Source organism: Lissotriton vulgaris, chromosome 1_1 (assembly GCF_964263255.1).
Source record: "Lissotriton vulgaris chromosome 1_1, aLisVul1.2, whole genome shotgun sequence".
NCBI lineage: Eukaryota > Metazoa > Chordata > Amphibia > Caudata > Salamandridae > Lissotriton > Lissotriton vulgaris.
The window spans coordinates 1,115,007,283-1,115,022,746 of NC_141685.1; the positions used below are offsets into that span (position 1 = coordinate 1,115,007,283).

General features: G+C 47.0%; 1 protein-coding gene across 2 annotated transcripts in view; it reads left to right on the forward strand.

Annotated features, from left to right (window-relative positions):
- The first annotated feature begins 3,795 nt into the window (after window positions 1-3,795).
- IL27RA (interleukin 27 receptor subunit alpha) overlaps window positions 3,796-15,464 on the forward strand; it is a 199,551-nt gene continuing 187,882 nt past the window's right edge. The window contains exon 1 of one of the 2 annotated variants that reach the window (XM_086963656.1): window positions 3,796-3,930. The gene's annotated coding sequence lies outside the window, so the exon portion shown is untranslated. Of the gene's footprint in view, window positions 3,931-9,843; window positions 9,928-15,464 lie in introns of those variants that run through there. The other variant, XM_086963658.1, reaches the window with a different exon arrangement.

The window sequence follows — 15,464 nt, forward strand, 5'->3', positions numbered from 1 at the left end:
ATGGGTGGGTTGGTGCCTTTGAAAACAGGTGGATCCCGTGGGATCATCTATAACTGAAGTCTTGAATTTCTTGTCTGAGTGTGCTGAGTCAGGACTTGCTTACAGGTCCATTAATAATTTCAGGTCCGCTATTTCTGCTGGTCACGATCATGTTGATGGTAAACCTGTGGGGATGCATCCCCTGGTCTGTAAATTACTTAAAGGGGTCCGGGTGACTAACCCCCCTCGGCCTAGGTACTCCACGCTATGGGATGTTACTAAAGCTCTCACTCTTTTAGAATCCTGGCCCAACAATGTTGATCTTTCCTTGAAGCAGCTTTCTGCCAAACTTTTTATGTTGCTCTGTCTTATTTCTTGTCGACGGGTGTCAGATGTCAGAGCCTTAGACCTAGCAGGTAGGATGTTCTCTCCACGAGGTGTTTCCTTCGTTATCACGAGAAGGACTAAGACCATGTCTAGGTCAGTGGAGTATCCCGCTTTTCCTCACAATAACAAGTTATGTGTGTTACAGTGTTTAAAAGTGTATGAAGAACATACTTTTTCTCACATGGCGGACCCTTTGGGTCAGTTGTTGATCTCTGTTCAAAAGCCATTCAAACCAGTTGCTGCTGCTACTCTAGCTAGGTGGGTCAGGTGGATTATGTCTGAATATGGCATTGATGTTTCTGTTTATGGTGCTCACTCCGCTAGAGGAGCTACGGCTTCTAAGGCCTATTTACTAGGGTCCCGCTTAGAGGACATTCTTAAAGCAGCCGATTGGTCGTCTGACTCTTTGTTTAAAGTGTTTTATTATAAACCTATTCCTCATGTTTCTGATGCTGTGATTGATGAGCTTTGAACCAGCATAATCAGAAGCCTCCGGTCCTGCCATAGAATACAAAATTTTCTAGCTATCGCGACAAGAATTTTAGATTCTATTAAGGAACGGAGGCGAGGATTATCCCACCCGGTGGGACAGTTATTCAACTGTAAAGTTGTTTTGATATCATGCTGTTTAACAACTTTTATGCCCGCCCAAAGAGAAATGTAGTAGTGGGCTCCCTTTCTCAAATTTATTTTTCTATTGTAGGAAATGATTCCAACAAAAGTTGAATGCCTTCTCCGGATGGAGTGGATGTGCCTTCAAGATGGAAGCAGACGTTTTCGATGGTGTTGGATTGTTCTCCGTTGAGAACCTATTACAGAAACTGTTAATTTCTCTGTTGAGAATTAAAAGACTTTGTTTGTTCTTATGGGACTTCTTCGCGCAAAGAAAGAGGAGGCAGGATTAGTGCCTCTCTACTTTGTATGCTTGTTCATGATGTGATTGGACGTTACATTGGAGGCGTGGTTCAAAGCCTCATGGATATTGTAGTTTTTTACATGTGTAGTTTTACTTTCATTGGCTGCTGTGTTTTGCAGTAAAGAAATGAGAAAGCATAATCCTCACCTCCGTGTCCTTAATAGAATCTAAAATTATTGTTGCGATATTAGGCGGGACCACCAAGGGGAATTGTATTTCAGTGTGTGAATATGCTTATGGATTGTTTTAAATCTATTTTGTGATTACGATGTATTATTATATACTTTTATGGTTTAATGTCTATAAACCGAATAAAAAATTTTGGACGAATGAATACCTGTGCCTTAAAAAAAATCCAAACTTGTGTAATGTAAAGGGAGGGGCTGGGGAGGGTTTTGTCTGAGATGGGGTTGCCCCCGAACATCCTGTCCCTATTGGTGAGGCTCCACGCTGACAACTTTGCGCAGGTGCGGTGGGGCATGCATGGCGAGAAAACTGACAGGATCCCAGTGGAAAGGGGCATCCGCCAGGGATGTGTGCTTGCTCCCACTCTGTTCTCTCTTTATGTGAACGGAGTGGTCGAGCATCTGCTTAGAAACCCTGCAGATGCACCGTCCCTGGCGGGCAAGCGCATCCCCACATTACTTTTCGCTGACGACACCCTTCTTATTTCCAAGACCCCCATGGGCTTGCAGAGCCTCTTAAATAGCTTTCATCAGTTTTGCTCACATAGGGGCCTGATTATTAACACCAATAAAACTAAATACTTGGTTCTGAACCCGCCCAAAAAACTGGGCCGTCCCCTTCTGCTGAATTCCGTGCCCTTGGAGTGGGTGGCCGAATTTGATTACTAAGGCATCCGCCTCACGGACTCAATGCATTGGAATTCGCACATCCAAAAGATGTTACTTGATCATAAAATGGTGGGTGGTGTCGTCCTTAAGGAGCAACGCTCCTCTATAACTAAGCCCATTGCCCCAGTCATGGAGATTTACAAAGCAAGAGGGGTTAGTGCTGCTTTGTATGGGGCGGAACTGTGGGGCACGTGTAACCTTGAAGTATTAGTTAGATCAGAGAATAAATTCCTGAAGGATTTGATGGCCCTTCCACAGAGCACCCCAACAGTACCTGTATTAATGGATTTGGGATGTAGATCAATTAAGGACCAAGCCCAAATACGCCCCTTGCTACTTTGGGCGCGCCTGTGGCGTGTGCCAGAGCTGGTCTCATATGCAGAGGATTTGTTAGAGGTAATGCTAATGGAGGGCTGGTCTAAGATCAAGTGGTTGAGGGATGTGAAACAGTTGCTAGGGGATTTAGGCCTTGGTGATGCATGGGAATCCAGGACCGCCCCTCCCAAAGCCGTTTTAAAGAAGCTGTACTGGTACTGGATCTCTTGTAAAATATCCACTGATTCAAAACATTGCAAATCCACTACTGACTTTATGAAAATCAAGGATGTGATGGCTTATGAACTGTACCTCGAGATCATATCTAACCCCACAAACCGCGCTCTGTATTTTAAATTTAGAATAGGGACGTTGCCTGTTAGTGAACTGACTGCCCGCTGGAAAACTTCCCTTCAGCGATCTCCTTTCTGTGCGACATGCCTAACACGAGTTGAGTCGGTTGCCCACATTTTCTTTGAATGTCCGGCTTATTTAGTGCCGAGGCGGTGCTGGCTCAAACCAATATGCAGACAATTAGGCACCCGGCAGCATAATGTGGCATTACGCATTTTAATGTCTGACACACATGCTTTGTTCGTCTGCGGTGTGTCCAAGTTCCTAAAATGGTCTTGGTTAATTCGTTTGAAAAGGCTTTCTTTGTCAATTTAATGCTTGTCTTAACTGCTCATGCAATGTTTTATTTGTGTAAATAGTATGTATTTGTCCAAATATTATTTTTAAATTCATTGTATTATGCTTTTATGATATTTTTATATCGAAATAAAGCCTTCAATCAATCAATCAATCAATCAGTAATGTAAAGTGCTTATGCAAATTTCCTTCAATACCTTTGGGTCGAGTTTGCAGGAGAATAACACCAAAAATAAAGTGTCAAAGTAAACTGCGGCCACTGCCCCCGTAAGTCGGTCTCTGGCCCGGCCTCAGCCCAAGCTACGTGAGAACCACTACACAGAAGCTGATTTGTCAATTCGTCAGTCAAGAAAAGATCAGACCGTCACCCGACCGGGTGCGACTTATTCCAATCATTCCGTCCAAGCACAGCACACACTGACCGCCGGTGAGCCCTACTCCCACCCGCTTTCTCCCTCTCCTCAGCCAAAACCGCTATCAACCGAGTCCAAGATAGGCTGACGGCATTCTTTCTACGAACCGTCAAACATAACTGTGCTTACGTTTTAGGAGGGTGCGGCTCGGACATAGGTATGTGCAAACTCCATAACCAATCAGCACTAAGGAATTGTGTGCGGCGCACTAGGATTGGCTGATGTACCACCAATGCGCCAATCCTAAGTCACCTTAGAACAAGGGCAAACCCTGCACCCAGACGGACCCCAGAAAATGTTCAGAGGGATCGGCTAGTATGCGACCCGGAAGAGCTGAATTACGGTTAAATTGACACCTGTGTGATTCAAGTGCAGGGATGAGCTGTGATAAAGGCTGAAGCCAAGGACGTCCAGTGTAAGTAGAGGACAGTTAATGTATGGAAAGACTGTCGGGAGATTTAATTTTGAAACGTGCAACCCAGTCTTGGCAACGTAAAGTAGGCATTGGCAAAGCCAATAGGTCTCTCGTTTTGGACCTCTTTTTCAGTGCTTTGTAACATCGGTAGATAGAGCATTGCATTTTTGTAAAACATATTTAAGTAATACAGTAAAACGATTGGTAATCAATGACACATGGGTCGTAAAAGTGAAGTTCGGAAGCGTATTTTTAAATATAAGTAAAGCTTTAAAAGGTTTGTTAGCAGTAATGCAACATTGTAAAGGTAAATGTAGAACCTTTTGTGTTGCATAATTATTTTTCACATTGGTTTGTAAATTTGTGCACCTTGTTCGCAGTTTCTAGTGCTATTTAGTGGGAGCATAAGCAATATGTGTATTGTGCAAGGAAAGATTTCCAAAATCTGTTGTGATCATGCTCAGCTCATCACTAATGTTGTTACCATGTGCCTAACACTAGCAGTGATTTTAGGTTTTTGCTACACAATCCGCATTATCATGGACGGCTTTGAAGTAATATTCTCACCTGATGGTGACATATTTGCAAAGATTTACAGATCATGTTTACTTGGAGCACGTGATGATTGTCAGCCCTGGAATTACCCTGTCAGTGGAATGCAAAGTGCTTGACATTTAGCTTTGTAACATTTAAGTATGGTAACAAATTGTTTAGAGTTAATTCTGAAATTATTTTGTGACGCACTCACATGTGCTCAACTTTGCCATAATCTTTACAGCGGGTGCTGTAATATAGTCATTATGTTGCTATTACTCGGTGCAAGTGTTCTTTGTGTTTCTGGTGCACAGCATTGTATTAAGACATGAGTGCATGTTTAGGTGCCCGATATAAACATTGTGTCAAAGCTGAACAGATGCGAGTGTGCCAAAAAAGCATTTTCTGATGTAACTTAATGATTTGATGTTCGTAATTTAATGTGAACACAGCTTCATGGTAGACTCTTACTATCAGGTTAATTTCAGTGCGGACAGTGATAACATGCACAAAGTTAACATATCAAAAGAAACCTTTGGAAATAGTAATGCGACTGGAGGAAATATTAACCCAAAGCCACCCGTGATCAGGCGGATGGTATAAAGATGACCTAAAACCCCTGTAAGTGTTAGGGACATAGTAACAGCATTGCTTAAAAGTTTGGCTCTTTACATAGCCGGACAAACATTTTCATGAAAACCTTTGGAAATATTTAGGTGTGCAAAATAAACATGTATTCACTCCATTAAAAAGTGACGGATCAGTTCCCAAAAGTTGTACATAATAAAAACACACAAGCAAACATAACACTAACAGCTCTGCAGTTATTTATATTTCGGGTGAAAAGTTGCTGTGGAAGCAATACATGTAGTTAGGCAGGGCTCGAGTCTGGGTACCACGCGGGTGGACGGCATCCCCCCACTTATTTTACCGGGAGCTCGATAACTGGAGCAAATGGAGCCACACATTCACTCTTTGGCCTCTCTGGGGCGAGATCGGAGCTCATTTAGAACGCTGCTCACGCGCTGGCTTCTCTGATGCAGTCGCATCTAAGGAGTGAGCGATGGGAGGCAATGAGTCTGATGGTGCAAGCCACCTTTCGTGACGTCACTTCCTGTCGTGACGCCCGCGTCCCTTACTTCTTTTTTTAGAACTTGTGCCCTGTAGTTAGGAAAAGGATAAAGATTACCTGCAAATCAGGGCTCAAGTCCTAAAACCAGAAGTGGGGCGGGGACTCTCCAAGTTAGGTAGTATCACAGGAAGTGACATCACGGCGCGTGGCATTGCAGGAAGTGACATCACAGTAAGTGACATCACTGCATGTGACAGGTTCCTTTACCCCAGGATTGATAAATTAACTCTGCTGCCAGCCTACCCCACCAGGCGTAATATTCTGTGTGCAGCAAATTTCCATGTAGATGTGATTGCTTTAGCTGCCTGGTGGTTAACACATTTGATGGAAAGATCTTTTTTGTCTAGTCCTAGTTTTGTCTTAAGTAGCATACAGGGTTAATATGCCTCCTGCAAAGCACATCATGTAAAATGCAGATGGCAGATTTTATTTTATGTAGATAGGTAAGTGGGTTACTGCTTTGAACACAAAGATCCTTTTGTTACATGGAGTTGCATTGTAACCCTTCTAGTATAGCAGAGTGAGCTCTGAACTGTGGTATGTGACTCCGTAACCCTCTCTTTCTTATGTAACACATCATTTGCAATGATTTACAAACTTGTGTGATTTATTGTCAATATAATGTGTATGTTTGCTGAAAAGTGACCTGTCACCCTATATTGGGATGAATAGCGCTGTAAAACAAATACTGGTATTTAAATTATTTTGCACCGGGACAGAGGAACACATCTGACATTCTTACAGTGCATGAATATCTATTAAATATATGGAGGTCCCAATAAAGTAAAAATCTGTGCCTCTCTTATGTGCTTTTGAAGTGTTAACAAAATTACACCGGGATGCGTTCAGCATATTTTAGAGTGGGGCTCAACTTCTAGGCAGGGTGTACGGCGTTCACTCTGTGAAAAGAGTGGGTGGACGCCTGCCACCCACGTGTACTCTCGATTCTAGCCCTGCTGCAAATGTTGCACATTCGCAAGAGCAGTGTAAACTGGTGCCCTCCAATCAAAAGCTAAACTAAAAATGCCCCAAAAACGTACCATGACGAGAAAATACAAACAGAACATCTTTGTGGAATCCCTTGGATGAAGGGGGTGGGAGCAACGGAGAAGCTGGATGTTGGGGCTAAAAATCAAAGATGCATTGTCAAAGCCAATATCTCTTTTTATGAGAGCTGTTGGCTTTATCAATGTGTTTTTTTTTTAGCTGTGTTGTACAGCAGGCTTATTGCTGTGCAGCATGGCTGCAAGCAAAGAAAAACAAAATACTAAGACACGGACAGTTCGTGCCACATCATAGTGCTTTTTTTGCTGAAGGGCGAGGGAAACACCGGACGGCGTATGGAGGTGCAACACGGACAACCGATGGGGTGTGAAAGAAACGCTATGACACGGCCAATGCTGGCTGTGTCAAATCGCTTTTTTTAGGTTGAGCCTTGCGCAGTGTGCATGCGCTGCTCTGCGAGGCTTCTTGTATATATTCTGTGCGGTCCGACTCCTCCCACACATTGGATTGGCTTTTGCGTGTGTCTTTTTAGAATCAAAGCCTGTAAATGGCTAAAGGGGGGCATGTCCCACCTCTTCTGAAAGGTTCACTCCCATGGCGTTTTGCCGCAAGAGCGAGCAGTGGAGCGCAGGGTCAAAGAGCGCACGCTCCCTGGCCTCAAGAGCTGGCTGATAGTCACTGTGGTATCGTAGGCTGACATTCAACATAGCGCATTATAGCGCCGAACCTCGCATTACGATTTCGATTTGCTTTGAAGCGCAACTTTACCTTAATTGAAGCTACTGCCGCCTTTAGCATTGTGCATTGTGTGCTGCTTTGAACTTTGATTTATTGAAGCTACCGCCGCCATTAGCATTTAACATTCGTGCTGCTTTGTATGCTTTGTTGTGAATTGCATCTTCCTCAGCCCCAGTTTCACTTTCCCAGGATCCATTTTGCCGTGTTTGTTTTGCCTTCCTTTGGCCCGCCTACCCTCCCCGCTACCGCCTCCCAGCTGACCCGCCCACGCTCCGCCCCCCTCCACTCTCCATTTATGTCAGATGTCCCAACGCGCAGCGGCCGCGCCGAAGGTGCGCCAAAGGTAAGCCCGTCTACGCCCGTCCGCGCCTGGACCGCGCCCAGCGCCAGACCCCCTGGTTCCTTTAAGTCCCAGCCCACCCGCATTACATACGATTCCTCCTCCCTCCTTGCACTAAACCCCGGCCGACTCCCCAACTGCACCCAAGTCGCACCTGGACACACCCATGGACCCTTCACATGCAACTCCTGCAAGTTTGACTGCACAAAAACCAATCCCTCATCCACTAACACCAAACATAGATCTGACGCCAACCACCTAAAATGCATCCTACTCAACACCCGATCGGTCCACAGCCACGCCATCAACCTTTGGAATCTACTAGACACCATCTCTCCAGACGTCGCCTTCCTAACAGAAACTTGAATGAACGCCTCTTCAGCCCCAGACATCACCATAGCCATCCCGGAAGGCTACAAGATCATCCGAAAAGATCACATCAACCAAACAGGACGAGGCATCGCCATCGTCCATAAGACCTCCATCCGCATCTCAACCAGCTCGGACGTCAACCTCTCTAGCGCCGAACACCTTCACTTCCAGATCCACACCGACCCCAAGACCACACTCAGAGGCACCCTCCTCTACAGGCCACCAGGACCCCGTGCACAATTCACTGAAGACATCACTGATTTTATTACCCCACACGCCAAAAATGCTGTGCCCAGAAGTTGGTATCCAGGACAAATGAGTCCGTTAATATATTCAGGCTCAATTAGTTGGTCACAAGCAGGCTGCATTTTAAAATATCCTAACTCCTTGCGTGCTCATGACGAGCTGAGCTCGTCATGAGACGCACGGCGCTCACACGCGGGGCTAATTCCCCAAGGGTGATTGGGCGTTCTAAAAAATGGGCGTGGTCATCAGCACAGCGTCACCGTGCAGCGTGACGAGCTGAGCTCGTCACGGGCACCATGGCACTGCGCTTGCCCCCTCCCCCCCCATTCTCCCCCCCCCCAAGCGCCACAGGGGAATTAGCCCCCCCGGCGAAGGGGTTAAGGGTTAATATGTACGCTGCAGAGGATTTTTGTTTACTCAGCAATTTCTAGGGTACATTAACGATAATATAACCCTGGTGATGTTAATGCACTTGCGGGAGACAGCTGGGCACGTTCTAATCACAGGTTTGACTCATAAAATAGCACAGGGGGTTAATGTGCCTACTGACAAACACAACGTGCAACAGGGAGGTGACTGATTTTGTATTTTATGTAAGTGGTTCTGTGAGTTACTGCTTTTGTCGCAGAAATCATGGTGTTACCTGCAGGTCATAAGTTACATTCATTTGTAATACAGCACACTGAGTTGTATAAACCATCACCAAAGAGCTGCAAGCAAACTGCAAAGTATAAGATTATACCATTATTCTTTTAAAAAAAAATCTTTTGGGGAGTAGTAAAGAATTAATAGTACAGGCAACCCCAACCACTGTGCTGTAGATGCCACACATATATTTTAAATTCTAACTTTGTTTTTCTCATGACCAAGCACTCATACCATGTGATGCTAACCATTATGAATGATATGAGATTTCTTTACCCTGTAGCCCTCCTTGGCTTATATATAATTTCTTGCATATTTACTTACACGCTTGTATGATTCATTTTCTCTGTAAAATATGTATAGACTCATACGCTTGTAAGGTTCATCACCTTTGTAAAATATGTGTATGATGTAAATAAAGTGCTGTAACACCCGTACTGGATAAGTAGCTCTACAAAAGCAATTAAATAAAGAATAATAAAATTAGTAAGGACTACGTAAACAGTTATTAATGCAAATGCTCCTATCGAGAGATATATCTGACAGTCTTAGGTTAAAAAACAGCGTTGAAATCAAAGTTTGTGTCTAAAGCCCATGTGAAGTAACAACACACTGTCTGTGTCTCTCCATGGCAGAGACATGAAGTTATTAGGCTCCAGGTATCTACCAACCAATATGAGACACAAAAAGGGTGCTGAGGTCCTTTTAAGTGAGGTATTTGTGTTGGACCAATCTGGAAGTGAAAATATGAAATCTCATCCCCTACATGTTGCTGCTGTGAATACAAAGCAGAGCAAGTGTGGGTGCCGCTGAATGAGTCCAAGTTTTGGGACTTTACACCAGGACAAAGTCAGCATATTTTACTGAGGCTGGATCGATCCTCCTCAATGATAGCTGTTGGATCCGTCATTCGGCTGAATTCTAATTTACTGGATTGGTGGATCTGAAACAAACGGAGAAGTCACTGGAAAGAACATGCACAAAGGTGAGTTTTCGAGAAATGTAGAAGGAACAAGACCAAGGTGATATTGGCATTCAGGCAGAGTGAGACATGAGGAAGCGGGGACATCGGAGATGCCAGAATCCTTTACATGCAGGGAGACTTGTGGGCATGGAGAAGCAGGAGCAAGGTAGGCAGTGAAAACTTTGGCAGACATTTACAAAATGGGGACTCGGCAGCGGGATAGCGCTCTCCAACATGAGTTGGATCTATTGGTCGAATGCTTTTGCTTACATTTTTGTTGTTGTTGCTTACTACAGTTTAAAAAGTGCAATTTGAAATAATATTTTATGCAATGGACTTGCACGACTGCAGCTCTTAGTGAATGTTCATACAAGTATTAAAGCATAAATTAGAGCATAGAGCAGAATTTACAAAGAGCCCACGAGCCCGCTAGTGGATTTACTGAAAAAACATAAAAGTTGGCTTTACTTGTAAATGGGAAGCTGTAGGATATAAAAAGTTACTCCTGAAAATAGAGCAGCACTTAGAGAAAATTCAAACTAGTTTTGAATGGATGTAAACTTTGGTGAAAAGAAAAAATGAGATTCAATAAAAACAGGGTAGAATGCAAAGGTAGAACAGCGACTAGGACTGTGGAAATAAATAGTCACAGGGGCATGGTGAACGTGTTTGCTTAAGGAAGTTGTACTTTGGTCTCTTGCAGATATGGAGCCTCGTGCTAGTCTCTCCAATTTCGGTTTTGTTGTAGCATGCATTGATGGGCATGATCCTCATTCATAAGCTAAGAGGTTGTCTTGCACAAGGAAATTAGGACTAACCTTCCCGCATTCAGTGCAGCTTTTTTTGTTTTTTAGTATCTTTGACCTTTAACCTCTGGTCTGACTGCGCGACCATCAGAATGCATGTTTGACTATCACCAAAGGAGATGCAGTGTCAAGTCAAGTTTATTTGCATAGTTAATAAAAACCGTTGCAATACAGTAAAACAACAAGTTAAAACAATTCTACATATAAAAAAGTCATAGTTTATATATTTTTCAAAACAAATGTGATGGCTAAAAAGTAGTTCTTCTGACCAAGGTATTAAAGATTCAGCACATGTTGTTGGGGGTCGAGGGTGCTTAGTTCCAGTCTATTACTTCCCTTCACTCCTTATGCCAGGCTCTTCGAAGCTCCGTACTAACATTGCAATTGTTCCAGGTGACTATCCTGAAGCTGGTTTATAACTGCAGTGCTGGCATTTTCTTTTCCACTAACCTCAGGAACTTCACTAACAAGCATTTACAATGTAATGGTCTCGTCCTTGTTAAAGTTGGAGCAATTGGCATTGCTCATGACATTATTTTTGTTTTTAAAACATAAATAAATGGCATTGTTATTTACAATGCCAATAGCATAATCTCTCACAAATGCGAGACCTATTGCATTTGCACCCACACACAGCCACACACACAGCCACACGCACCCACACACACAGAGCCACACGCACCCACACACACAGAGCCACACTCACCCACACACACAGAGCCACACACACACAGACAGAATCCCCACACACACAGACAACCCCCCCCACACACACAGAGCCACACATAGACAGAGCCACACACACACACAGAGCCACACACACACACAGAGCCACACACACACACAGAGCCACACAGACACACACAGAGCCACACACACACAGAGCCATACACACAGAGCCACACACACAGACAGAGCCACAAAAACTCACAGATAGAGCCACACACACACACAGACAGAGCCACACACACACAGACAGAGCCACACACACACACACAGACAGAGCCACACACACACAGAGCCACACACACACAGAGCCACACACACACACAGAGCCACACACACACACACAGAGCCACACACACAGAGCCACACACACACAGAGCCACACACACAGCCACACACACACACACACACAGAGCCACACACACACACACACAGAGCCACACACACACACAGAGCCACACACACAGACAGAGCAGAGCCACACACACAGACAGAGCAGAGCCACACACACAGCTCTCTGCCCAGTAACACCCTAGGTAACAGAGGCACGAAAAACCGGATCACAAGCAGGGAACAGAGGCACAAGCAGGGAACAGAGACACAAAAACCGGATCACAAGCAGGGCACAGAGGCACAAAAACTGGATCACAAGCAGGGCACAGAGGCACAACAAGCAACGAGGGGGCAGGGGCAGGACAGCAAGCACAAGCAACGAGGGGGCAGCAAGCACAAGCAACGAGGGGGCAGGGGGGCACAGAGGCACAAAAAGCGGATCATAAGCAGGGCACAAAGGCACAAAAACCGGATCACAAGCAAGGCACAGAGGCACGAACAGGGCATAGAGGCACAAGCAGGGAACAGAGGCACGAACAGGGCACAGAGGCACTAAAACCGGATCACAAGCAGGGCACAGAGGCACAAAAACCGGATCACAACCAGGGCACATAGGCACAAAAACCGGATCAAAAGCAGGGCACAGAGGCACAACAAGCAACGATGGGGCAGGGGCAGGAGAGCAAGCACAAGCAACGAGGGGGCAGCAAGCACAAGCAACGAGGGGGCAGGGAGGCTCAGAGGCACAAAAACCGGATCACAAGCAGGGCACGGAGGCACAAAAACCGGATCACAAGCAGGGCGCAGAGGCACAACAAGCAGCAAGGGGGCAGGGGCAGGACAGCAAGCACAAGCAACGAGGGGGCAGGGGGGCACAGAGGCACAAAAACCGGATCACAAGCAGGGCACAAAAACCAGATCACAAGCAGGGCACAGAGGCACGAACAGGAAACGGAGGCACAAGCAGGGCACAGAGGCACAAAAACCGGATCACAAGCAGGGCACAGAGGCACAAAAACCTGATCACATGCAGGGCACAGAGGCACAACAAGCAACGAGGGGGCAGGGCAGGAGAGCAAGCACAAGCAATGAGAGGGCAGGGGGGCACAGAGGCACACAAAAAGCGGATCACAAGCAGGGCACAGAGGCACAAAAACCAGATCACAAGCAGGGCGCAGAGGCACAACAAGCAACGAGGGGGCAGGGGCAGGACAGCAAGCACAAGCAAAGAGGGGGCAGCAATCCCAAGCAACAAGGGGGCAGGAGGGCACAGAGGCACAAAAACCGGATCACAAGCAGGGCACAAAAACCAGATCACAAGCAGGGCACAGAGGCACGAACAGGAAACGGAGGCACAAGCAGGGCACAGAGGCACAAAAACCGGATCCAAAGCAGGGCACAGAGGCACAAAAACCGGATCACATGCAGGGCACAGAGGCACAACAAGCAACGAGGAGGCAGGGGCAGGAGAGCAAGCACAAGCAATGAGAGGGCAGGGGGGCACAGAGGCACACACAAACCGGATCACAAGCAGGGCACAGAGGCAACGAAGGGGCAGGGGCAAGAGAGCAAGCACAAGCAACGAGGGGGCAGCAAGCACATAGTGCCAATATCGGCCCATACCCCACTCCGCTCACAACAATTTCCCATAATAACAGACACCACACAATGTTTTGTTGGAGAAAGTTGTTGCAGCTGTATTTGCATAAACATTATGCCAACATGTTGGGTTATCTTACGGGCGATCCAGGGGCAGGCCGCCCCTCGCCACCTGCCCACCTGATGAGCCATAAACCCCCTGTGGTGTTAACCGCGGGGTGTTGTCAATATTGGTGGAAGGGCTAGCCTCTCCCCCCGGCGGACCTCCAGTTCACCCCTTAATCACGCCCCTCCCCACTACGGGGGGCGGAGCGTTGCAGGCAACCCCTGGTTGCTCCGGTCCAAAACCGCCTGAAGGACTAACTGGGCGCCGTCACTCCTCCAGGATCCCACCGAGGATCTCCCTGGGGATAATTGGCTCTCGCACCCTTACTGTGCTCCTGTAGAGGGTACCCTTCTGTACCTTCCAGCGTTGGATCGTCCTGTAACTCCGCTATGGCTCTGGGTGTGGCCCCCGCCGCCCCAGAGCCCCCCACCTTATATTGCTCTTTCACTTACAACCTGCCGCTACCAATGCCTCCGCTAAATCTAGCAGGAAGAGGTCCATCCCCACTTTGGATAGGTGTATGCCGTCCTCTTCAAAGCACCCTGTGCATTTCGCATGTAGCAACCCATGCCTGACAAAACCAAATCCTCTTTGCTCGGTGAATTTGCGCATTGCGCTATTCACCCGCCGGCGTGAGGCCTCCATACCTCCCCTGACCTTGCGCCCGCCAAGATAGCCTCGGGGTATTTTCGGACCACCATATCTCACAGGTTCCCAGCAAGTTGCTCAATTCGCCCAAAGTGCTCCTCGTCATGTGCAGCAGGCCCCTGCGCCCCAGGTGAAACCAACTCAACACCTCCTAGGTGTATTACCAATAAATCGGGTGGTGAGTCCCCCTCGCCCAGTTTCTGAAGAATTTTCGGCTTCAAGCTATTCCATGTCGGGAGTTCCCAGCCACTGACCCTTCACTGCTGCTGCAAATGCTTGGCCTTATTCTAGCAGGAATAGGTCTATTCCTACTTTGGGCAGGTGACTCCCATGAACCTCAAAGCCCCGTTGCTCCTCCAGGGTCCAACGTGAGGACCTTCTTGTGGATTTTCGGCTTTCGCACCCTTACTGTGCTCCTGTAGAGGGTACCCTTACTGTACCTTACAGCCTTTGGATCGCCCTGTAATTCCGCCACAGCAATAGGTGTGGCCGCTGTCCCCCCAGGGCACCCCACCGCCATAGACCTAGTTACCTACAGCGTGTTCATTCAGAGGCCTCCCTCGGCTCAAGCAAGGACATGTCCTTTCCTCCTCTGGACAGTTGTGCTGCCCAGCAACCAAAATCCCCTATCAGTTCTGCCGCTCCACAGGACTGTGAACTGAATCAGTAATGTCCCTGAACCTATCAACTATAACTGCATACTGTGCTCTGGAGATGTCCCTATTAGTGCTCCATCCATTGCTCCGTCCCGTATATGATTTTTCTCTCCTCTGTTTCTAGCTGTCAAGCTGCTGACCTTGCCCGCCCCAACCCTGGGCGAACTAAAAAAGGCTATACTGCTATCCATATAAGCAGCTGCTGTTGTGAATGATGATCCCATACAGAACTGGTAAACTAGATGCTGTACTATATTTAATTGTGTGTTTATATAGCGCTAGGAATCGACTCTCGGAGGAGTATCTCCACGCTTCGACCGCTGGGGAACCCGTCCTGGCTCACCCTGAGAGATGGTCCCTAATGGGTATCTCTAAGGTGCGACCAAGCATCCCCGGCGGTCTGGGGGGGCCGTTGTGAAGATGAGGCAAGCTAATGCCCAGAGTTGCCGATTGTGGTCCCTGACTGGAGTAGGCACCGAGGCGAGAATTATCGAGCCCGCTGACCATGGTCCACGACCCTGCCGCGTCGGGAATCGAACCCTGGTCCCGGGCCGTCCTCTGCTTACGGGTCTGCCGCCTCTAACCAGTGAGCCACACCACACATTTCCACCTGGTGCAGTACCCCGTGGCCCATCAGATCAACTTTACAAACCCAGGAGCAAGCCTGAGCTGGCCACCCCAGGT